The following is a 26,583-nucleotide window of genomic DNA, read 5'->3' as shown; positions in this document are numbered from 1 at the left end:
AGCATTCTCTGCAGATAGCAGCCTGGACACCTGCATGCTTGTGTGCAGGCTCTATCTGGGTACCTACTGTTTTTCTAGTAGCCTTTGGCTGAGTCGTTACCATGGCTGGATCTCTTTGGGCAGGTGAAATTAAGTTTGGGGAGGTTTTATTGTTTGTTTTTAAATATATATATTCCACCTGACTACTATGTTTTACCCAAACTACCACAGAGGCTTCTGTACTCTGTCAGCTCAGCCGGCACACACCGCTTGCTGCAGTCCAGCCAGAAGGCTCTCTTGTCAAATGGCATTGTGCAGCTTTGCTGTCCCTGCATTTAAATTTCCCATGGCTGACGTCACCCTCCTGAGCAGGCGTGCGAGAAGATGCCCCTGCTGGTCCTTGCTGTCTGCCAAGGTCCTCCTGCCCCAAAAAACACCAGGAAGAAATCAAAATAACACATCTCTCAGCTCCTCTCAGCTCAAGCACACTGGTCCCAGTGCTGATCCCAAGACGCTCTCTTGCCCAATGGCAAAATGATCTCACAGTTCAGAGAAGTAGATGTATGTATGATGTCTGAATTTCAGGGTAGTTCTAGTCTTTACATTTAGAGTCTTACATGACTGAAAATGTATATGGTACCTTCAAACTGTTTGCTTACATCAGATACATATTTCAAAGTACCATGCAATATATGCTGTCCTGGTTTTAGTGTTGTCTTTTGAGCAGCCATCTCACATGTAGCTTCAGCATTTGAGTAGCAATCTCTATTCTTCCACCCCCTGATAGCTCTGGCCTCACTCTGGAAAACAATCCTGATCATATCAAACCAGAGGCTCACTGCCTTTCCAGAGAAATGGGAGAAACCCAGATAGTGCAGAGGGGGGAAATAACAATAGCCAGGTTTGTGAAAAACACAGCTTCTGAAGGGAGGCTGAATACCATTATTTAATCTAGATGAGACAAAAGTAAAAGCAGATGAATAGTGCAATTAAGAGACAGAATAATTAAGGTTAGAAGAGCCTTTGGGAGATCTCAAAGTTTCCCCTCAAATTAGAGTTCATGATGAATTCAGACCAGCTTGCTTAGGATTTTGAAGAGACAGGTCTTGAGAACCTCCAAGGGGGAAGTGTCTACCACCTTATCCAGTCTATAATGATCCTCATAGTGAAAATGTCCTGATGTTCAGCCAGAATTTCCCATTTCAGTTTATGGCTACTATTTCTCATTAATTTTGACCACTGCCTCCAGCTGTGTACCTCAGTGATAAGCTTGGCTCCATCTTCTCCATAACTTTCCCATAGGTATTGGGAGGCAGCCATTAAGTCCCTTTTGAGCCTCCACTAGCTATTCTCTGCATCTAAGAAACACAAGACCCAAAAATATTAAAAAAACAAAACAAAAAACAACCACCAACACCAACATCCAAAAACCCACCACCACAACCAAAACCAACCAGTCCCAAACTACCAAAATGGATTGCCAGTGGAATACCTAAGTTCAACAGAGGAACTCCCAGTAGTGAACACAGAGAGGCCTGAGAATTGGGATTTCTACAATCTACCCTGGCACTGAAGTTGGTAAGAATAGTTAGAAAAGTGTGTGGTTATCTGTCCATGGGATGTAAATGCCAGAGGATGGTCAACAATCCCTTAAAGTGCCTTCCATCCCTGTTTTCTGCTGCTCTGATTCTGGGCTAGAAGAGCATGTCAATACAAACTCTAGTGCCAGCTTAGGGCCACAAGGCTTTGTATATTGCAAGATTGAGCCTTAAGTGCATAATATATTTTAGCACTTATTAGTATTTCAGAAAGTTATGGATGCCTGAAAATCTCCAAGGAATGACAATTATAACAGAGATAATGTTGTAACCTACATTATTGCAGTAATAGCAGATGTCCATTTTGCTTATGTGTAATCACTTGAGAAAAACTGTGCATGTGGCCTTTTCTGTTTTTAAAGGAAGAGATCTGCCAATAATGGACCTTTAAAAATTATCACCTCTGCTGCCAGTTGACCTTAATTCTTTGTATTTAATAATTTCAATTTAATATTATTTGTCCATATGTCTAGGTATGTAGAAGTGATTGCTGATGATATTACTATAGATACACCATCCCTGGAGGTGTTCAAGAGGGGATTGGATGTGGCACTTGGTGCCATGGTTTAGGCGTCATGAGGTCTTGGGTGACAGGTTGGACTTGATGATCTTTGAGGTCTTTTCCAGCCTTATTGATTCTATGATTCTACTGTAGATACTATAGGTGTTTGATATCAGGACTTATGTTGTCATTAAAATAAGAAAGATAAATTAGTTTTATTTGATATCGTGCTCTTCCAAAGCATACAAGAATGCAAAGTGTCCCCTGGAAAACAATGACTCAACTGTCTCGGAATTCTCTCTTTACCAGTTAGATTTTCTGAGCACATGCACATAAGCACTTGAAGGACTCCAAATTAGTGGCCATTCCTGGAAATTTTACCCTTCAGTTACTCTGTAGGGAGGACACTTGACAGACAAGGATTAAGTGGTAAAGCAGCCCTGACCAATCTAACACATCACCTATCCCACTCTGCACTACATAGCCTATGCATATGCCTGAAGCAGCGTGAAAAGTGGCGTGCAGCAAAAAATAAGCCAGGCATAGCTTTGTCTCTTCAGAGAGCATAGATCCTGTTCTGACCTATGTGTGAAACTTTGTTCTTGAACTCTATTTTTTAAATCCCTTATTGTTCTTTTCACCATCTCCATTGTATTCTTACAAAGTGTTATGCTTTGAGCCTTAACTGGAATTTAAGAGCTCAGATGGTGGCAAGACTGATAACTCCTCCCTCGCTCCCCCTTCCTTTTTTTCCTGATAAAGGGAAAAAGAACTAGAAAGGGAAAGAATAGGGGGGAAAAAGGGAAGAGAAGGAGGGAAAAAGGGGGGGTAAGGAAAAAGGGGAGAAGTAAATTTTTTAAGACAGTATATATATATGTAACAATAACAGGAATGGTTCACAAGGGTAAGGAACAAGGATGAATAGGAAGATATACAAAACCAACAGTCCTTCGGAGAAACATGGATGCAGCAGGGAGAAGACCAGGACTGACCACGTGGCAGAGCCAGGAAGCCAGCAGCGGCAAGGCAGGAGCAGAAAAGGAGAAAATGATCACCATGGCCTCCCTTTTATAGTCTTCCCGGACAGGAAGGGGGACTGGAACAGACTAACTTAGACTCGGGGGGAACCCCTCCACTGGGGGCAGGGGGGGAGGAAGGAACCAAGTCCACCTGGATCAGGTTTCCTTAATCCCCTGGGATAGCAGCAGTCTCACAACTCTCCCCCTCCCAGGATGGGTGCAACCCTTCAATGAGGTTTTCAAACCTAGTGAAAGAACGTTCACCTATACCCCGTGTTCATTACTGCTCTCCTGCCACAACCTGCTGATTGCAGAGGGAGCATTTCACTTCCATTATAGCTTGAATAAAATGATAGGATGTCTACACTGGGAATCCATTAGCCTTAAGCAGTCTAGCCACCATTACTTACAGTTTTTAGACTTCAGAAAGCTTGGTCAAAATTCTTCATTTTTTTAATGGAAAGCTATGTCATTTAAAGGTTATTTTCTGTGCACCTTTCATTCACAGTTTTCCTGTTCAAAACTCAGCAGTGATTCTTCCATACTGAGTGAGTATCTTCTTTTCCAGTCTATGCCCAGACTGAAAAAACCTCATTAAGCAGAGTTCGCTCTGCAGGCAAGTCATTTGTTTAACACTTTGCTAACATGAAAAGGGAAACACCTTGTAAAGCTGAAGCATGTAATGTTATCCAAGAAAGAGAACTGCAAAGAAGAAAGGAAGGTAGCAGAGGCAGCTTGGAAATAATGTTTATTGCAGTGTTTGAAGGTTTCTCCAGAGCAAACTTTAAGGGTGGGGTGGGAACCTTGAAGGGATGTTTATTGAAAGCATGAACTTTTCAAATAGAAATGGAAATTTTATAAGAAACTGTTTAGTCAACCACTATTTTGTGTTAAGAGAAAAAAAAAATCACAAACAATATTTTGCTTTATAAAAACAATTTCTATCATGTCATTAAAGGAAATAATCTGTAAAACCCTAGATACAACAGATTTTCCTTGCTATGGTCTGTTCTGAATGCACCAGTTAAGGCCTCGGTTTGTGCTCCTGACCTCTCAGAGGAGGAAGGCAGTCACAGAGTGCATGGGCTCTGCCACCCACCCCTCCTCTAAAACTGCTTTAAAAGGGGGCTGTGCTTGTAGAAAGAATGTATCCCCTTGGCTAAATGAGTTCAACCAGGGAAAGTCCTGTCAACTGCCACTGTGGTTACAGCTGCTCCCAGGGCAGCCTCTGCAGGCAGCTTGGGAGACATCTCAGCTTTCCCTGGGACCATACACAGCACAGACTGCGCTCTCATCCCCATTCCTCCTAAGGTCTGAGGTGGCCACAAGGGGAGGATAAGATACAAAAAGCACAGGGCAAATACAACCCTGTCTTCCCCTTAAGAAACTTAACGGAAGGATTGTTAAGACAGTCAGGAAACCTTTGTTGTTTTATTTTCTCCCCATTTTGCTGGTAATTCTCATGAAGCAATATCCTAACCCACAAATGATTCAATGTTATGAGATAGAAGAATCCCTTTCCTGACAGTATATTGAAGTGCTTTACCTGATAGGATAGGAGCAAGTAGCGGAAATGTTTGCTGAAGGGCGTGAAGGATTCAAATGAAATCCAAATGAAATGAAGCCATGACAATTTCAGTGGGCTAATTCATAGACCACAGAGCTCTGGCAGAGGAGAATTAGAGTCGTTGTCACAGCATCTTGTCACCTGTTTCTGACTTTCTGAATTTTATCTTTTTATAATTAAACAATTAATTCCTTTACTCAGAAGTTAAGAGACAATGTTAAGGTCAGATACTTGCAATATTGTCTAAACACAGGTTGGTGAAAGACCTCCATGTTATACTTGGTTTCTGATAAAATTCTTCTTTGATTATTATTTGATCATAAAAGTTAAAAACAGTGCTAGAGGAAGGTAAGAGCTTAGTGAAGCAGGAGCTCAAACCTCATTCAGCTTCAGTAGAGAGCCATTGCACAAGTGTTTAATATCCAAAATCTTTTAAACTGCCAAGTCTGTTGGAGGATTTTAATGATCAGCCTTTGAAGACACTGCAGCACTATTGCTGATGCATTTCTAAAATGTGCTGAAAATGGTAGGGTCTGTATCAGAGTTTAGTAAGAGAAAAATAGAAAGAGACTGTAATGTGGTCGTACTGTGTCTGTATACGACCTAGTCCTCTCATACTGAAGTTCCTAACGTTATGGGAAATGACGCATTCTGGTTCTCGCCCAGGGAGTACGTAGCTGCAGGCATACTCTGTTCAAATTTAAGAAATAACTGGTATGGTTGAATGTTTCAGTAGATTGGTACCTCTACCTTTACCAGTCTTACTTCTGATAGTACCTTATAAATAGCACAAAAGGGATGGATTTACATGAGTCAGTGCAGAGGAAAATATAACGTTCAGGTGACTTCTTTTTATGACTCATCTTTAGAGTGACAATTATCTGAAAGTAATTTAACATCGTTTCATGTAAGGTTAATGGTATTTCTAATTTAAGGAAGTTAACTATGATACAGATTTTGCTAGAAATACAAATATAATCTCCATTTTCTTTAATTGTTCCTCTAGGGCAATTTCCTGTAAATCTGTTAAGCCATAAGCAAGATTTTATTGAGCAAAGAGGTTCACATTAAGGCATGCCTAATATAATTAAATATAAAAGGTTGTTTATTATCTAATGTGGCAAGATCCTTGCAAAAAATAGTTAATTTGTTAATTTAATTGTTGCTGTTAATGTTCAAAATGAGAGTTCCCTCACAGCTTTGAAACATGCAAGATTATTTTCCGTGATGTGTATGGTCATGCATCAGAATCCTGATCATGGAGTTACTTCCCTCTAGTGGATGAGAATGTATTTCAAGTCCAGTATTTTTCAGTCCCCTTGATCAGGATTTAAGAAAGAACATATCTTTAAAAAGCTAGGCAGCAGGAGAGGGTGTGAGGAGCCACTTCTCTCTGGGAGCAGAGTGAGGAAGGAGATGTCTGAAAGATGGCTCAGTACTGGTTCTGCTGAGCACATGGGTTGCCAAAGTGAGCAACTGAAGGGTGCAACTGCTTGAGGCTGCCGGAGTGGTCACAATAGTCAAAACAAAGCAGCCTAAAGAAACTGCAGTAGTCTTTCCTGATGCTTTGGCTGAGTGATAAAACTCTAGGTAGGATTCAATATCAATAAATGTAAAATAGCATACCCAGGGCAAAATAAGCAGTTCCAGTAATAGGCTCTGGTTTAGAGCTCACCTGTGGGAGAAAGATGCTGGAGTCACTATGATATTTGTGCTTGTTCCCTATAAAAAAATCATCAGTGGTAGAAGGTAAACTGAATGCTAGAAACAATTACAAGAGGAATGGATTTTAAAACAAACATCTGCCCATGTATGCAACACTTTTGAAAGTGTAGTCCCTATGCTTGAAAGATTGAAACACGGTACCACTTCTGTGTACAAAGAGACTATATCAGAGAGTTAGAATCAGAAATGGAAATACAAAAGGCCACTCCAGCCTGAAAGAAGAGGCAGTGCACTGGAAGTATATCATATCATATTGTTAAAAATTAATTTTAAAAATAAAGGCCAAATATATAAAAAAAAAAGCCTAGCTGCAATTTGTACAGCCAAGTTTCCTGATCTGCATCCGTGCCTTTCAAAGAGAGGGAGTAAACATTAAGGAATGAACAGCATCAGCTGATTCAAGTTTTTTAAAAGTCAATAATTTCACGAGCCTTTCCTGTTAATGCATGAACTTACCATCCCACCTTCTAATAACATAAATTATTTTTAAATGTTTTAACCATATATGCGATGTAAATGAGCATTAGAATCTCAGTTCCTTCAATGTATTGCAAGATTATGGTCTAAATTGTGTCTAGAAAGATAAGGTGCTTTGTTTCTAGGCAGATTCTTGTAAGTATAATGTTCATGGTTAAAACTCAATGGCATAAAATAGTTCTGTATATACCATGAGAATTTATAATAGTGGTAAAAAGATTAAACATCAGCATTTACCTTTCTCCCTTGCTAGCTTAGTTACCAAAACCCAGGAGCTGCTTAATGCCTCCTTGATGAATCCTTAAAAGAACTGAAGAGTCAGTAAACACAACAGCAGTGTAGAATAGAATAGAATAGAATAGAATAGAATAGAATAGAATAGAATAGTATAGAATAGAATAGAATAAACCAGGTTGGAAGAGACCTTCAAGATCATCGTGTCCAACCTATCACCCAACACCACCCAATCAACTAAACCATGCAACCAAGCACCCTGTAAAGCCTCATCCTGAACACCCCCCAGCAATGGCGACCCCACCACCTCCTCAGGCAGCGCATTCCAATGGGCAATCACTCTCTCTGTGTAAAACTTCCTCCTGACCTCCAGCCTAAACCTCCCCTGGCACTGCCTAAGACTGTGTCCTCTTGTTCTGGTACTAGTTGCCTCTGCCTCACTACAACCCCTCTTCAGGTAGTTGCAGACAGCAATAAGGTCACCCCTGAGTCTCCTCTTCTCCAGGCTAAGCAACCCCAGCTCCCTCAGCCTCTCCTCACAGGGCTTGTGTTCCAAGCCCCTCACCAACTTTGTTACCCTTCTCTGGACACGCTCCAGCAAGTCAACCTCCTTCCTAAACTGAGGAGCCCAGAGCTGGACACAGTACTCGAGGTGCAGCCTAACCAGTGCAGTGTACAGGGGCAAAATGACCTCCCTGCTCCTGCTGGCCACACTGTTCCTGATGCAGGCCAGGATGCCATTGGCCCTCCTGGCTGCCTGGGCACACTGCAGGCTCATGTTCAGCCTACACCCTATTTTTTCCCTTAGTTCTTTTAGAAGTTCATCACCCATCCAGGCTGGCCGTCTGCCCCGGTGGCTCATCTTCCAGCACATTGGCACAGCCTGTTCCTGTGCCTTCAAGAGTTCCTCCTTGAAGTAGGCCCAGCTTTCCTGGACCCCTTTGTTTTTAAGGGCTGTTTCCCAAGGAACCTTCTGAGTTAGTTCCTTGAGTATCCTGAAGTCTGCCCTCCGGCAGTCCAGAGTGGAGGTCTTCTTGCTGCCCCTTGTAGTTTGACCGAATACCAAAAATTCAATCATCTTGTGGTCGCTGGCCCCTAAACAGCCTCCGACCACCACATCCCCACCAACCCTTCCCTGTTGGTGAAGAGGAGGTCAAGCATAGCCTTACCCCTGGTAGGCTCACACAGCACCTGGGATAAGAAGCTGTCCTCCATGCACTATAAGAACCTCCCAGACTGCCTCCTCTCTGCTGTGTTGAGATCCCAGCAGATGTCAGGCAGGTTGAAGTCGCCCATGAGAACAAGGTCAGGAGATCTTGAGACAGCCTTAAGCTGCCTATAGAATGAGTCATCAACATCTTCCTCCTGGTTGGGTGGTCTATAACAGACTCCAACCAGGATGTCTGCTCTGTTGGCCTTCCCTCTAATTCTCACCCACAAGCACTCAACCTGATGGTCCCTGATCTCCAGCTCAATGGCATCTAGTGCCTCCCTGATGTGTAGGGCCACCCCTCCACCCCTTCTTCCTTGCCTGTCTCTCCTGAAGAGCCTGAAGCCATCAATTGCAGTGCTCCAGCCATGTGAGCTATCCCACCACGTCTCTGTGATGGCAACTGCATCATAACTTTCCTGCTGCAGCAAGGCTTCCAGCTCCTCTTGTTTGTTACCCAAGCTTCGTGCATTAGTGTACATGCACTTCAGCCAGGCTGCCAGTTTCACCTCTGGCTCAAGCTTATCACCCCCAGACTCCTGCCTGGGGGGACTGGTTTCAGCCCCTTCCCACTTCGAATCTAGTTTAAAGCCCCGTCTATGAGACCTGCCAATTCCCTTCCTAGAATCTTTTTACCTTTGGGGCACAGGCCATTCTCATACACTCTGATCTTTCCCCTCCTCTGGGACAGATGTGCTCCATCTCCTGCCAGCTGACCTGGTGCAGTAGAAAGTGTTTCAAGATCAAAAATCCCAAAATTCTTTTGGCTGCACCAGCCTCTAAGCCACTTGTTGACTATGGCTGCTGTCCTGTTCCTTATGGTATTCCCTCCTGCAACTAAGGGTATAGATGAGAAAATTATTTGTGCACCTGACCCCTCAATGAGATTCCCCCAGGGCCTTAAAGTCATTCTTGATAGCCCTGGTTGCAACATCATCATTCCCTAACACATACATATGTACATACATATGTTGCACATCACTCAGACACTTCATACACTTGAAAATCCTACAACTCATTAGACAGAAAAAGGAAGCATGTCTGGAGAGTAGAGATATTTGTGATGGCAAAAGCACAACAGTTTAGCTGGGTGAAAGAAAGGGTCCATGGGGAAAAGAAGAAATAAAACAAAAATAGAAAGGACAAACTGCAGAACCAGTCACAGGTCATTTATTTCTGTCTTACTGGGGTTTAACAAATTTTCTATTTCAATTCTTTATACTGAAATTTTCAGGTTCCACTGTAAATAATAATTAGCCAAACACATTCTTTTCAATAGTTTTTTCTGCTCAAAGTGCCAAGGAGGACATTTAAATAACAGCTGTACTTATTTTGGAAGCTCACCCTCTCCTGTAACAGAAGGAAATTCATTATAAGATTTTCCTCTCTAACTTGTCTTTCCTCTGACACTGCTCCCCAGGTTCACAGGATGTTAGGGGTTAGAAGGTACCTCTGGAGATCATCAAGTCCAACCCCCTTGCCAGAGCAGGACCATGGAATCTAGCACAGGTCACACGGGAATGCATCTAGACAGATCTCAAAAGTCTCCAGAGACAGAGACTCCACAACCTCTCGGGGAAACCTGTTTTGGTGCTCTGTGACCCTCACAGTGAAGTTCCTCCTCATGTTGAGGTGGAACCTCCCGTGCTGTACCCTTGTCCTGTCACAGGGTGCAATGGAGAAGAGCCTGTGCCCTTCCTCTTGACCTCAGATATTTATAAACATTTATTAAATCCCCTCTCAGACTTCTCTTTTCCAGACCAAAGATCCCCAGGGCTCTCAGCTTCTCCTCATAGGGCACATGTTCCAGTACCTTAATCATCCTCATAGGCCTCTGTTGGACTCTCTCCAGCAGATCCCTGTTCCTCCTGAACTGAGGAGCCTAGAAGTGGATGCAATATTCCAGATGAGGTCTCCCCAGGGCAGAGTAGAGGGGGAGAACCTCCCTCAATGTGCTGGACATACTCCTCTTAAAGCACCCCAGGATACCATTGGCCTTCTTGGTCACAAGGGCACATTGTTGTCCCATGGATAACTACTTGTCCACCAGGACTCCCAGGTCCTTCTCCACTGGGCTGTTCTCCAGCAGATCACATACATACATAGAATAAACCAGGTTGGAAGAGACCTTCAAGATCATCGTGTCCAACCCATCAACCAATCCAACACCACCCAAACAACTAACCCATGGCACCAAGCACCCCATCAAGTCTTCTCCTGAAAACCTCCAGTGATGGTGACTCCACCACCTCCCCAGGCAACCCATTCCAATGGGCAATCACTCTTTCTGTATAGAACTTTTTCGTAACATGCAGCCTGAACCTCCCCTGGCACAGCCTGAGACTGTGTCCTCTTGTTCTGGTGCTGGCAGCCTGGGAGAAGAGACCAACATCCGCCTGTCTACAACCTCCCTTCAGGTAGTTGTAGAGAGTAATAAGGTCACCCCTCAGTCTCCTCTTCCCCAGGCTAAGCAACCCCAGCTCCCTCAGCCTCTCCTCGTAGGGCTTGTGTTCCAAACCCCTCACCAACTTTGTTGCCCTTCTCTGGACTCGTTCCAGCAAGTCAACCTCCTTCCTAAACTGAGGGGCCCAGAACTGGACACAGGACTCGAGGTGCGGCCTAACCAGTGCAGTGTACAGGGGCAGAATGACCTCCCTGCTCCTGCTGGCCACACTGTTCCTGATGCAGGCCAGGATGCAATTGGCCCTCTTGGCTGCCTGGGCACACTGCAGGCTCATGTTCAGTCTACTGTCGACCAGCACCCCCAGGTCCCTCTCAGCCTGACTGCTCTCCAGCCACTCTGACCCCAGCCTGTAGCTCTGCATGGGGTTGTTGTGGCCAATGTGCAGAACCCGGCACTTGGATGTGTTAAATCTCATGCCACTGGACTCTGCCCATCTGTCCAGCCTGCTGAGGTCCCTCTGCAGAGCCTCTCTACCCTCCAGCAGATCAACTCCTGCCCCCAGCTTGGTGACGTCAGCAAATTTACTAATGATGGACTCAATGTCCTCATCCAGATCATCAATAAAGATGTTAAAGAGCATGGGGCCCAGCACTGATCCCTGGGGCACACCACTGGTGACTGGCTGCCAGCTGGATGTGGCACCATTCACCACCACTCTCTGGGCTCAGCCCTCCAGCCAGTTCCTAACCCATCGCAGTGTGCTCCCATCCAAGCCATGGGCTGACAGTTTGGCCAGGAGTTTGCTGTGGGGAATGGTGTCAAAGGCCTTGCTGAGGTCCAGGTAGACTACATCCACAGCCTGCCCCACATCCACCAGGCAGTCACCTGATCATAGAAGGAGATCAGGTTGGTGAGGCAGGACCTGCCCTTCCTAAATCCATGCTGGCTGGGCCTGATCCCTTGGCCATCCTCTAAGTGTTGTGTGATTGCACTCAAGATGACCTGTTCCATAATCTTGCCTGGCACTGAGGTCAGGCTGACAGTCCTGTAATTCCCTGGCTCATCCAACCGGCCCTTCTTGTGGATGGGCACCACGTTGGCAGCTTCCAGTCATCTGGGATCTCTCCAGTGAGCCAGGACTGATGAAAAATCATGGAGAGTGGCTTGGCCAGCTCATCTGCCAGCTCTCTCAGCACCCTAGGATGGATCCCATCTGGTCCCATGGACTTGTGGGGGTCTAAGCTGCTGAGGAGAGCTCCTATCACTTGCTCATGGAACACAGGGAAACTATGCAGCTCCCTGGCTCCTTCTGCCAGCTCTGCAGGCCAGCTGTCTGGTAGACATTCTTTCCCGCTAGTAAAAATTGAGGTAAAGAAGGTGTTAAGTACCTCTGCCTTTTCCTCATCCTGTGATACAACATTTCCCTCCATGTCACCCAAGGAGTGGAGGATGTCCCTGCCCTTCCTCTTGCTATTAATGTATTTATAGAAGGACTTTTTGTTGTCCTTCACATCAGAGGCCAGTTTAAGTTCCAAATATGCTTTTGCCTCCCTAATTTTCCTCCTACATGCCCTAGTAACCTCTTTAAACATTCCATGGGTTGCCTCACCTTTCTTCCAAAGATGATACACCCTCTTTTTTTCCCTTAGTTCTGTTAAAAGTTCATTACACAGCCAGGCTGGCCGTCTGCCCCGGCGGCTCCTCTTCCGGCACACTGGCACAGCCTGCTCCTGAGCCTTCATCAGCTCTTTCTTGAAGCAGGTCCAGCCCTCCTGGACCCCTTTATTTTTAAGGGCTTTCTCCCAAGGAACCCTCTGAATTATTTCCTTGAGCAACCTGAAGCCCGCCCTCCGGCAGTCCAGAGTGGAGGTCTTCTTGCTGCCCCTCTTAGTTTGACCAAATACCGAAAATTCAGTTCTCTCGTGGTCGCTGGCCCCTGAACAGCCTCCGACCACCACATCCCCACCAGCCCTTCCCTGCTGGTGAAGAGGAGGTCAAGCATAGCCTTGCCCCTGGTAGGCTCACACAGCACCTGGGATAAGAAGCTGTCCTCTATGCAGTCTAAGAACCTCCTGGACTGTCTCCTCTCTGCTGTGTTGAGATCCCAGCAGATGTCAGGCAGGTTGAAGTCGCCCATGAGAACAAGGTCAGGCGATGTTGAGACAGCCTTAAGCTGTCTATAGAATGCTTCGTCGACATCATCCTCCTGGTTGGGTGGTCCATAACAGACTCCAACCAGGATGTCTGCCCTACCGGTCTTCCCTCTAATTCTTGCCCACAAGCATTCAACCCGATCGTCCCTGATCTCCATCTCAATGGCATCTAGTGCCTCCCTGATGTACAGGGCCACCCCTCCACCCCTTCTTCCTTGCCTGTCTCTCCTGAAGAGCCTGTAGCCATCAATTGCAGCACTCCAGTCATGTGAGCTATCCCACCACGTCTCCGTGATGGCAACTACGTCATAACTTTCCTGCTGCAACAAGGCTTCCAGCTCCTCTTGTTTGTTTCCCATGCTTCGTGCATTAGTGTACATGCTCCTCAGATGGGCTGCTGGTTTGGCCTCTGACCCTAGCTTGCTGCCCCCAGACTCTTGCCTGAGGGGACTTGTTTCAGCCCCTTCCCCCTTCGAATCTAGTTTAAAGCCCTGTCAATGAGAGCTGCCAGTTCCCTCCCCAGAATCTTTTTCCCTTTGGGGGACAGGCCATTCTCATATACTGTGATCTTTCCCCTTCTTTGGGACAGATGTACTCCATCTGTTGCCAGGTGGCCTGGTGCAGTAGAAAGTTTACCAAGATCAAAAAACCCAAAATTCTTTTGTCTGCACCAGCCTCTAAGCCACTTGTTGACTATGGCTGCTGTCCTGTTCCTTGTGGTATTCCCTCCTGCAACTAAGGGTATTGAGGAAAAAATTATTTGAGCACCTGACCCCTCAACCAGATCTCCCAGGGCCCTGAAATCATTTTTGATAGCCCTGGGAGTTCTGACTACAACATCATCATTCCCTATCTGCATAAGTAGCAAAGGATAATAGTCAGAAGGCTGTACCAGCCTCCTGACCTGTACTGCTGCAGTTTATTATTCCTTCCCAGGTGTAGGACGCTGCACTTATCCTTGTTGAACCTCACTGGGTTCCTCTCTGCCCTGCTCTCAGTCTGTCCAGGTCTTGCTGAATGGCCTCACAGCCTTCAGGTGTCTCAGCCAAGCCTCCCAGCTAGATGTCATCAGGAAACTTGCTGAGCAGACTCTGTGTCCCCTCATCAATGTCACTGATGAAGATGTTGAACAGGACTGGATCCAGCAGTGGTCACTGAAGGACTCCTCTAGTTACAGCTCTCTAGGCAGGCTCATTGTCACCTATCTCCCTGAGATAGCAGCGGAGCTGGCACACCACCTCACAAGCACCCCAGGCTTGTTCCCAGCTGTCACAGTTTGAAGGGGGAACTTCAGCCTAGATCCTGACTGCACAGACTGAAAGTGAAATAAGCTACGATTAGATGCAAAATGGAAAGTAATGATAAGGTCTATATAAATCATTGGATTGTTAATGGGATATTGAGCAGAGGCATAAACAGCTCTCTCTCTCTTCCTCTTCTGTCACTTCTGCTTGCAACATTTCTCTCTGTCTCTTCAGTGGTCTTGCCAGGGTATCTTTGTTTTGACTACTACATGAGGTAACATGAAGGAGGAAGGGAGGAGTGGAGGAGGTGAATGGGTCCCCTGGATCCATCCAGAGGGGTCTGAGGAGTTTCTGTGTTGTTTATAAATTGTGTATATATATATCTATATATATGTATATATATGTATATAAAACACATAAATATTCTGTCCATATTCATTGCATTTTATATTTCTAGATTGTAGTTTGCTTTAAATATAGCTTCATTTGCTTCCAAAAACAACTGAGCTAGTCTGGCAATTTTATTTTGGGGGTAATTTTCTCCATATTAGCTGGGGAGACATTTAAGCCCATCACATTTTTTAATTGGTGGCCAGCATGGGGCAAGGAAGCAAAAATGCAGCTATTCTGGGTTTTGTGGCATTTGGTATGCTCTGTCTCAAGTGTGTTGCTTTTTAAGAGGCTTGTTTCTGCAATGATTGACCAAATCAGCAGGTACATTGTATATAAGCTACTGCTTTATTTAGAAACAAGTTGAGAGGGTTTGGTGATTATTGCCTTGGATTTGTAGGTTACAGGGGATATAGTGATATTTCTGTGAGTATTCCTCCCGAGTTTCATGAATTTAGAGTTCCTATAACTGAGAGGTTCCTATAACTGTAGGTGATTTCAATCTTTCAGTGGTCTGTTCATTATGCCTAAATTTATTTCTGGTAGTAATATTAGTTCTGTTAATAGCATTGTGGCAAGAGTGATGTGCAGGTAATTACTCTGTCTCTAAACTGAGAAAAATACATAAGTGATCTGGGTCTAATGTAGGCAATGCTAACAGTGAGGAAGAGACAGAGGCAAGAGAAGCTGAAGCAGTGACAGGTTGTAGCAGGCAGGCAGAAATTAATGGGAAAACTGCTTTGAACCACAGCAAAAGCGGAGGCAGCACTGGTGAAAAGCCAGTGGGGGGTGGCCAGGGGCAGCAGCAACTCCAGCGCCAGCAACACCTGCACAAGCAGCAGCTTTGCCAGCAGCCCCTGTGTAAGCAGCAGCGGCAGCTGTGCTGGTAGCAGCAGTGAGCCTGGCAGTGCCTGTACGGGCAGCAGCCCCTGTGCAAGCAGCAGCGGCAGCTGTGCTGGTAGCAGCAGTGAGCCTGGCAGTGCCTGTACGGGCAGCAGCCCCTGTGCAAGCAGCAGCGGCAGCTGTGCTGGTAGCAGCAGTGAGCCTGGCAGTGCCTGTACGGGCAGCAGCCCCTGTGCAAGCAGCAGCGGCAGCTGTGCTGGTAGCAGCAGTGAGCCTGGCAGTGCCTGTACAGGCAGCAGCCCCTGTGCAAGCAGCAGTGGCAGCGGCACTGGCAACTCCGCCAGAAGTGGCTGTTGCCAAGCCTAAAGAGAATTTGAAACCTCCATATCCAAACTGATGAAGGGGGGTGAGATCACTCCTTCTTCTTTTAAATGGATATAAATCTCAGCTGTCAGGAACAGTCATCCTCCTGGAAGGCCAGTTCAAACTAGGCCAATCCAAAATAGGCAGCAGCAATCACGTGGGAGTCTTTGGATAACCCTGCATGACCAATGTGGTGAAAACATGAATAGGTGGGATAGTCAGCCCACTTCTGTTCTTTTCAGGAAACTGCAGGTGCTGCAGACTGGCAAAGCCAGAATAACAATACCAGAAGAGTAGCTGCCACTACCTTAGTTTCTCAGAACAACTCTAATTGCTCCAACAGTGGTTCTGACACTAAGTACTGTGTCAACTCTACATGCCCTGCCTCCTGCCCGGGGGAGGAGAGGCATAATGGAGATAATAGAGTCTATTGGGATGTATTCATTCATTCTTGGCACTTCAAAATTTCAGAACTACAGGGCCTTGGTTGACACAAGAGCTCAGTGCATATAATGTCATCAAATTATTAAGGGACAGAGTCTATATTTCAGGAATCACTGGTGGGTCTCAAGCATTGACTAAGTTGCAGGTTGACATAAGTTTAACTGGGAAAGAGTGGACAAAGCGCACTATTGTAACAGGACCCGATGCACCTTGCATTTTGGGAACTGACTTTCTGAGACAAGGGCATCTCAAAGGCCCAAAGGGAGAGTTGATGGAGAAAAACTAAGGTTATCTGTTAGACCTGAACTCTCAGATGAATCTGCAATTGTGAGACAACATGAGATGGAGGATGTGAAACTGCCAGTGGCTTCTTAGACTGTGCATCACAGGCAATACAGAACCAACCCTGACTCTTTGGTGCCCATTCATAACTTGATTCATCAATTGGAAGGTCAAAATGACCCATTCACCTTTCAACAGTCCAACTTGGCCTGTGCAAAAGCCAAATGGAGAATGCTTTCTGACACTTTACTTCCATGCCCTGAATGAGGTGAGTACACCTGAGTGTGCAGATGTACCAGACATGTTGGAGCTCCAGTATGAGCTGGAATCCAAGGAGGCCAAATGGTTACGCTACCATAGACAGTGCTAATGTTTTCTTCTCTATTTCCATAGCAGAGGAATGCAGGCCTCAGTTTGCTTTCACCTGGAGAGGAATCCAGAACACATTCAATTGTTTACCCCAGGGATGGAAACACAGCTCAACAATTTGTCATGCAGTGATTCATGATGCATTGGAGAAGGGTGGATCTCCAGAACATCTTCATCAATGACATCATCATGCCCAGCTGAGGTGCATGTACACTAATGCACGAAGCATGGGAAACAAACAAGAGGAGCTGGAAGCCTTGTTGCAGCAGGAAAGTTATGACGTAGTTGCCATCACGGAGACGTGGTGGGATAGCTCACATGACTGGAGTGCTGCAATTGATGGCTACAGGCTTTTCAGGAGAGATAGACAAGGAAGAAGGGGTGGAGGGGTGGCCATGTACATCAGGGAGGCACTAGATGCCATTGAGCTAGAGATTAGGGACAATCAGGTTGAATGCTTGTGGGCAAGAATTAGAGGGAAGACCGGTAGGGCAGACATCCTGGTTGGAGTCTGTTATAGACCACCCAACCAGGAGGATGATGTCGATGAAGCATTCTATAGACAGCTTAAGGCTGTCTCAAGATCTCCTGACCTTGTCCTTATGGGCGACTTCAACCTGCCTGACATCTGCTGGGATCTCCACACAGCAGAGAGGAGGCAGTCTAGGAGGTTCTTAGACTGCATGGAGGACAGCTTCTTATCCCAGGTGCTGCGTGAGCCTACCAGGGGCAAGGCTTTGCTTGACCTCCTCTTCACCAACAGGGAAGGGCTGGTGGGGATGTGGTGGTCGGAGGCTGTTTAGGGGCCAGTGACCATGAAATAATAGAATTTTCAGTATTCAGTCAAGCTAAGAGGGCCAGCAAGAAGACCTCCACTCTGGACTTCCGGAGGGCGGACTTCAGGTTGCTCAAGGAAACAATTCAGAGGGTTCCTTGGGAGAAAGCCCTTAAAAATAAAGGGGTCCAGGAGGGCTGGACCTGCTTCAAGAAAGAGCTGATGAAGGCTCAGGAGCAGGCTGTGCCAGTGTGCCGGAAGAGGAGCCGCCGGGGCAGACGGCCAGCCTGGCTGTGTAATGAACTTTTAATAGAACTAAGGGAAAAAAAGAGGGTGTATCATCTTTGGAAGAAAGGTGAGGCAACCCATGGAATGTTTAAAGAGGTTACTAGGGCATGTAGGAGGAAAATTAGGGAGGCAAAAGCATATTTGGAACTTAAACTGGCCTCTGATGTGAAGGACAACAAAAAGTCCTTCTATAAATATATTAATAGCAAGAGGAAGGGCAGGGACAACCTCCACTCCTTGGTTGACATAGAAGGAAATGTTGTAACACAGGATGAGGAAAAGGCAGAGGTACTTAACACCTTCTTTACCTCAGTTTTTACTACCTGGAAAGAACGTCTACCAGACAGCTGGCCTGCAGAACTGGCAGAGGGAGCCAGGGAGCTGCATGGTTTCCCTTTGTTCCATGAGCAAGTGATAGGAGCTCTCCTCAGCAGCTTGGACCCCCACAAGTCCATGGGACCAGATGGGATCCATCCTAGGGTGCTGAGAGAGCTGGCAGATGAGCTGGCCAAGCCACTCTCCATTATTTTTCATCAGTCCTGGCTCACTGGAGAGATCCCAGCTGACTGGAAGCTGGCCAACGTGGTACCCATCCACAAGAAGGGCCGGTTGGATGAGCCAGGGAATTACAGGCCTGTCAGCCTGACCTCAGTACCAGGCAAGATTATGGAGCAGGTCATCCTGAGTGCAATCACACAACACTTAGAGGATGGCCAAGGGATCAGGCCCAGCCAGCATGGGTTTAGGAAGGGCAGGTCCTGCCTGACCAACCTGATCTCCTTCTATGATCAGGTGACCCGCCTGGTGGATGTGGGGAGGCCTGTGGATGTAGTCTACCTGGACCTCAGCAAGGCCTTTGACACCGTTCCCCATAGCAAGCTCCTGGCCAAGCTGTCAGCCCATGGCTTGGATGGGACCACACTGCGATGGGTTAGGAACTGGCTGGAGGGCCGAGCCCAGAGAGTGGTAGTGAATGGTGCCACATCCAGCTGGCAGCCAGTCACCAGTGGTGTGCCCCAGGGATCAGTGCTGGGCCCCATGCTCTTTAACATCTTTATTGATGATCTGGACGAGGGCATCGAGTCCATCATCAGTAAATTTGCTGACGACACCAAGCTGGGCGCAGGAGTTGATCTGCTGGAGGGTAGAGAGGCTCTGCAGAGGGACCTCGACAGGCTGGGCAGTTGGGCAGAGTCCAACGGCATGAGATTTAACACATCCAAGTGCCGGGTTCTGCACATTGGCCACAGCAACCCCATGCAGAGCTACAGGCTGGGGTCAGAGTGGCTGGAGAGCAGTCAGGCTGAGAGGGACCTGGGGGTGCTGGTCGACGGTAGACTGAACATGAGCCTGCAGTGTGCCCAGGCAGCTAAGAGGGCCAATGGCATCCTGGCCTGCATCAGGAACAGTGTGGCCAGCAGGAGCAGGGAGGTCATTCTGCCCCTGTACACTGCACTGGTTAGGCCACACCTCGAGTACTGTGTCCAGTTCTGGGCCCCTCAGTTTAGGAAGGATGTTGACTTGCTGGAACGAGTCCAGAGAAGAGCAACAAAGTTGGTGAGGGGTTTGGAACATAAGCCCTACGAGGAGAGGCTGAGGGAGCTGGGGTTGCTTAGCCTGGAGAAGAGGAGACTCAGGGGTGACCTTATTACTCTCTACAACTATCTGAAGGGAGGTTGTAGACAGACAGATGTTGGTCTCTTCTCCCAGGCAAGCAGTACCAGAACAAGAGGACACAGTCTCAGGCTGCGCCAGGGGAGGTTCAGGCTGGATGTTAGAAAAAAGTTCTATACAGAAAGAGTGATTGCACATTGGAATGGGCTGCCTGGGGAGGTGGTGGAGTCGCCATCACTGGAGGTTTTTAGGAGAAGACTTGACAGGGTGCTTGGTGCTGTGGGTTAGTTGCTTGGGCGGTGTTGGATTGGTGATGGGTTGGACGCGATGATCTTGAAGGTCTCTTCCAACCTGGTTTATTCTATGTATGTATTCTATGTATGTACAGTGAAACTGCTGAACAAGTCTTCAAGAAAGGTAACACAATAATTGACATTCTTTTGAAAGCAGGTTTCACCATTAAGCGAGACAAGGTGAAAGGACCTGCCAGAGAGATCCAGTTTCTGGGAGTGCGGTGGCAGGATGGACACCGACACATTCCAGTGGATGTGGTAAATAGAGTCTCTACCATGGCAAATCCCATTAATAAGAAGGACACTCTATCTTTCTTGGGTGCAGTGGGATTTTGGAGACTGCACATGCCTGGATACAGTCAGATTGTGAAACCTCTGTATGATGTGACTCGAAAGAGAAACAGTTTCCAGTGGGGACCTGAACAACAAGCAGCCTTTGACCAGATAAAGCAAGAGGTAGTTCAAGCAATGGGTCTGGGACCTGTCCTAGATGGTCCAGACATTAAGAACATTTTGTACACGGCTGCAGGTGACAATGGTCCAACCTGGTGCTTGTGGCAAAGAGCTCCAGGTGAGACACATGGATCTCCTCTTGGTTTCTGGAGTTGAGGTTACAGAGGTTCAGAGGCAAATTATACTCCAACAGAGAAAGTGATCCTAGCTGCCTATGAAGGAGTAAAAGCAGCTTCTGAAGTAATTGGAACTGAGTCACAACTCCTCATAGCTCCCAGATTACCAGTTTTGGACTGGATGTTCAAAGGCAAAGGTTCCACACCACATCATGCCACAGATTCCACCTGGTCTAAGTGGAAGGCTCTGATAACACAGAGAGCTTGAATGGGAAATCTTGAAAGGCCTGGTCTGGTGGAGGTGATCACAAGCTGGCCTGAAGGCACCAACTGTACTAAACCTCCAGCTTCTCACTATGCAGAGGCTTTCAGTATGCGTGCATGTATAACAGAAGCTAACAGCAATAAGCTCAATGGCAGAGGCTGCGGCTCAAGAGTTACTCTCTCAAGCAAGCACAGAGACAAAATGAAAGAGGGGGCAACTTGTTTACCACCTGGGGTGATACTTATAGATTCCTCGAGGCTGGGTTTGACCAATGGGCACTCTCATAAACAACTGGCTTCAGCCTATAGAAAGCGTGAAGCTAGAATTCTGCCCATATTTGGTATTTGCATGAGCACTGCGTGCGCTGGGTGCGTGTTAGCCTGGCTAATGCCTTGGCTCCTGTCTTCCTCCTGAAGGAGGGGGAACTTGTCCACATGCTGGGACAAGATGCAGTATCTGGGCATAATGTGCCTTCACCACAGGCCTATATAATTCATTGGATTGCTAATGGGATATAGAGCAGAGACATAAATAGTTCTCTCTCTCTTCATCTCCTGTCACTTCTGCTTGCAACTTTCCTCTTTCTCTTCTGTGGCCTTGCTGGGGTATCTTTGTTTTGACTACTGTGTGAGGTAACAGGGAGGAAGGGGGGAGGAGGGGAGGATGTGAATGGGTCCACTGGTTTGTTTATAAATTATAAAAATATATATAATACATATATTGGATATTTTGTCCATATTCATTGCATTTCATATTTCTATATTGTAGTTTGCTTGTAAATATAGCTTCATTTGCTTCCAAAACCTTCTGACCTAGTTTGGCAATTTTATTTTTGGGGTAATTTTCTCCAAATTAGTTGGGGAGAAATTTCAACCCACCACACCAGCTAGCCTGGTTTTTCCCCTTCTCCACTTTGAATCTAGTTTAAAGCTCAATTAATGAGCCCATTAATTTTCCCATCATGAAGGAAACAGTGGAAATACTTGTGCTAGTTAATCTGTAGATATAGTGGTTAATAAAATATTGTTTAACTTTCATATCTAAGGTACTCCCATTTTATTCAGATTAGCACTGGGTAAGCTTTGATATTCATGCTTTTATCCCTGGCTGCACAAAAGATTTTAACTTGTAGAAAAAGCCCCCTTACACTTGATGGAAAAAGTAGCTAAGGACACTGATTATCACACAGCCAAGTTATGGATGTTTTTGAAGCCTTCTGTGGGATTTCCAGATAAATATTGACTCCTTTTACAGCTGCCATGACAGCAAGACCCACTTGTGAAAAAAGTGGGGAAAGGTGGCTAAAGTTACTGTGTCTGACAAATCTGAATTATCCACGAACTTGAACTTCCCTCTGTGTCATACCTTCTTATTACTTGTACATGTTTCAAAATAAGGATGTGAATACATGTTACCTTTTCCATGGAAAAATCTAAAAGTTTTTGTATTGTATTAAAATAATCATCTGCTGTCATCAGGTGATGACCTGTAAAAGAGTCAGCTTCCTAGTAAAAACTGTGTTACAGGATACTTATGGCTTTTATGTAATCCCCACTTTTTTGCTGGGCTAATGCTTTCCTGGATAATGCTGTTCACTGGAAGACAGTTTAGTTTGCCTCTTAGACTCAATTCTCAGATCAGCTGCATCTGTCTCTTTCTGGAGAAATGTACAGGATGACCTAGAACCTGGCTGGAGTTCTCAGTGCCCAGGCATATTGAAGCAGCTCCTTCAGAATCACTCTTCATTCAAGCCAAGGTATAGGTAAAGAAAAATACTTACTTCCAAAGCAGCCAAAGCAGATGCAGAAGTTTGTCAAGACACAGAAGGCAGAAATTAAAGATGTGTTCCATCTATTTGTGCAATGAAATCTGAGATGTCTCATAGTGCCACTGGCAGTCTGTCTTTAACCCAGGTCACTGGGGACTCAGCAGTCTTGCACAGTTTGCACACTCAGCATATGTGGGGTCCAAACACAGATTCTTTTACTTTAAACTTCTTACCTGGAGTCCCATTCAGCTTCAGCTCTTCTTTATCTTAAAGATTCTTGATCTTCAACTTCTCTGGAAGCAATTTTGCTCCTTTGCCTTCTATCTTCTGAAAATGCTCATATGTCTGCAGCAGAACAGTCATGATCTCTTGTAGATGACTAAATCATTTTAACTTATAAATGAGAAATTTTTAAATCTGACTTTTTTTTTCTGTATGAAGCTTTTTTTTTTCCTTTTTTTTTTATGTAAGCCACCAACTACTTTGATATAAAAATGTAAATATAATTGCTGGATGGAGCTCATTACTGGCTCTGACTCTTATTCAAAAGTAGAAATCTGGTTGAGTCACTATTTGGGGTGGGAGTGAGCTGGGGGGCAACTGAATTCAGACAATTAATTATTTGCTTTATTCCTTGACAAAAATTGTTGCCTCTGTTTCTGATAAGTAGATCCTACACCATCCTGGAACTGGAAAACACACCAGAAAGTAGAGAAGTGCTGCATAATATACCATCAGCATAAACTCTTGTCAAATGTAAAAATCACAATTAAAAATATTTCAAGAAATAACACAATTATGTTTTAGAAATGTCAGCACAACCATTAGAGCTAGGAGCAATCAAAGCACAGTAGGATGATATTTGCTCTGTCTGGAGCAGTTTGCTAATGAAGTAAGAACTAAGAATTTGCTCTTTAGCATCAGTAAAGGGGAAGAGGGCTTTAATATGTCAGTTCTACAGTCCTCACAAGGAAGACAGGCCAGCCTGCTTTTTTCCATCATTATTCTCAAATCCAAGCAATGAAATCTGCTAAGGCACAAAATGTCCTGTGCTTGGAACATCATCATGTTCTATGACAAGTCTAAGACAAGTTAGAACAGAGAAGTTGAAGATGAGGTGTCAGTACATTGCTAATACTGTTCATATCTATGAATCATTACCAACAGATGTAAAGTAAGTGAAAAGTTTTCTGTACATTACAACATTGAAATTCTAGAACCAGCTTAGTGGTTTTTACACTGTATTTCTATCCATGTGGCTCATTAAGAAGTATGGTGTGAAGATGTTAAGCTTCTTAAGAAGCAATGCTTTCAATGTGAAGATAAATAAATAACAATACTTAAGTACATGTAACTAAAATTAGCTCAGTCATGTGCTTAAAGAACACCCAAGGATAGCTTTGATTGGGATTTACTGGTACAGACAAGTACTCTCAAGTGACCAGTGAGTTTAAGGAAACCTTGCTATTTTAAGAGCTGTAAAAAAATATAGCACACATATATCTAAGCTAGATGAACAATTCCTAGATGGGTGTAGGTGAATACTTCCCAGCTGGGGCATAGGTGGCAGTCTAGTTCCAGCAGTTCAGCCAGATCTCTTGCAGTGGTCTCAGGTAGCTTCACAGTACTGTAAGCTATATCCTGAGCTTTTATAAATATGATATCCTCTGTGTGACTACTTATATGCCACTTCTGCACTTCTTTTACTTCTAGATAAAAAGCAATTGCCAAATTCAGCAAAGGACTCAAATCCTGTATGGTCACCAGAGCCAGCAGTATCCCCAGCTCTGGAGCTAACAGGTTGAATTACATTGCTGTCAGAGTTGCCTAACCTAAACTTCATTGGATTTGTTAGTGTGTGTAGTGAGGGGCAAAGTGTCAGGGTATTAGAACAGATGATAATACCTCCTGCCAGGCTTTGAGAGTTCCCTTCTCCACAACCAGAGCTAACCACCATGGGGTCTGGCCTACCAGTGCCTCTTTTGCTTCCGGATATAACAAAGTACCAAAGAACAGCTGAAAATACAGAGAACTTTAAACCTGAGAATTACAAAGCAGAAAAGGCCAAGTATGGTTGCTGCTGTAAGGTTTAGCCTCTTGCATGGATTTTAAATAGAGATGGCAATGTTGGTGCACTACTTCTAGAAGTATTCTCTTCTGGAGTTCTTGGATAGTTCACACACTTCCTTAGAAGAAAGTGTTTACTCTATATTTCATCTATATGATGTGTACCATTTTGGATTTGTATGTGACTGGAGATTTAGATTTCTTATTATGAGTATTTAAATTTGACATATTGTTATCTGCTTTTTAATTTTTTATGGTTAATTAAACTCAGATGTTAAGCTCTACCACTGTATTTAAAAACAATTGGTTTAGTTGATTAGATGGTGTTGGGTGATGAGTTGGATTTGATGATCTCAAAGGTCTTTTCCAACCTGGTTAGTTCCATTCTATTCTATTCTATTCTAATAATGCTGCTTACCATCTCTTTTAAATATTCGTTGGGATAAATTTAGGAAAAGAGAGGGAAATTCTTTAACATACTTCTTTAAAGGATCCATTAGTAGCAAAGGGATTTAAAACTAAAAGTGGTAGGAATGGGTTAATTTTTGTTTGATCAGCAGTACCCAGCTGGCTGATAAGAGAGGCTGAAGCTATGAAAAACAGAGCAGGAGTGTGAGTTATGTAACACACTGCACAATAGAGAAGAGCTTTGCTCTCCTCAGCTAAGTCCAGCCTCCTAGGACGTAGCTGGCCCCTACCTACAGGACGCTGAACCCTATGTAAACCAGAGCCTCTCGTGGTGGGGGGAGCAGCTGCACCAATCCTCTGTGGAGCCACAGGGATACCCACTGGGATGGGGGCACTGGTCACCCCTGACATTTTGAAATCTCCTGGACCGTGGTAACATGTGCCTAGCTTTCTGCTTGTGCGGTTGTGTTCTGGTTTGTGCCTTGCGTTCTGCTGCTGCAGGCCTTGCTTTCTGTTCCATGTTTTGCTACAGCATTACACAACTCATCGGCCTTTCAATAAAGGACCGCTGTGCCTGGATGGCACCTGTGAGATGTGTCCTGACTCCCAAATCTCTGAACCCACTAGAACATTCTTTGAGTAAGTTTTCTGCATCTTTGTCCCTTTAGTGTGTGCTTAGTGGTTTGTTTGGGGTTTTGTTAAGTCTTCTGCTATGCGTTTACTCAGTATCTGTTTTTAAAATGCTTGGAAAACAGCATTAGCCAATTTAATGACAACTTCAAAGATTTAGAAGTTTGTGATATTGAAAAGACAATAAATTTATATCTGGATACCTTTGTTAGAATGCTGAAACTCATTTTGAATCTTACTTGGCCGATTGGAGGTTTTCTTGTTTTGATACCCCTACTTATTTCAAGTTTTAATAGGTTTTTCCAATTTAGTTTAAATAAAAACAAAGCCAAGGACTAAATGAGAGACAGGTTCTGAATAGATTTTTCAAAGCCCTTAACCACAGCTCTGCATGCAGTCACTCAACTGCAGTGTATAATGCAGGTATCTAGGCTACCTATATAAATTTACACTTTGGCAATATGGAAATAATTTTTTTTTAATAAATGAAAAGGCTTACAGTGGATAGGGACCTGTCTTGTAGTGGATAAGATCTGCTGAAATTTGTTCCAGTTTGTCCTCAGACAGTAGTACACTAAGAGCAAACTTGGCCTAGGTGTCAAATGTTTTAATCCACCAAAAAGGTGGTTGCAGCCAGCCAGAAGTTAACATACTGGGAAAACAGCACTGATTTCCTTGGGATTTGAGTTGGATACAAACTATAATTATTTCTCAAGGAAGGAAGGTGTTAATATTTGATGTTAACACTTGTAGTAACTCTAGCTCTGCTAGAGTTTTTCCTCTATTGTGCAGGATTTATAATTCTCTTGTACATATGCAGGTGTACTCTTCAGGTACTTCACCAATTGTATATGAATAAATTCCAAAATTACTGCCAGCCCCCAAACTGCCCAGTTAGCTACAAATGTGCTCAAATGCCACAGAGTAAGGAACCTTGTTAGGTTTTCACTCCTATTTCTACATACTGTCTTCAAACTATCAGAACACTGTTTTGCTCAAAACTATTTGTCTTTGTGCAAGTGTTTTAGAATAAACCAGGTTGGAAGAGACCTTCAAGATCATCATGTCCAACCTACCATCCAACACCACCCAACCAACTAAAC

This window comes from Dryobates pubescens, chromosome 2 (assembly GCF_014839835.1).
Source record: "Dryobates pubescens isolate bDryPub1 chromosome 2, bDryPub1.pri, whole genome shotgun sequence".
Lineage (NCBI taxonomy): Eukaryota > Metazoa > Chordata > Aves > Piciformes > Picidae > Dryobates > Dryobates pubescens.
The sequence above is the reverse complement of the archived record's forward strand: the minus strand, read 5'-3'. Positions refer to the sequence as shown.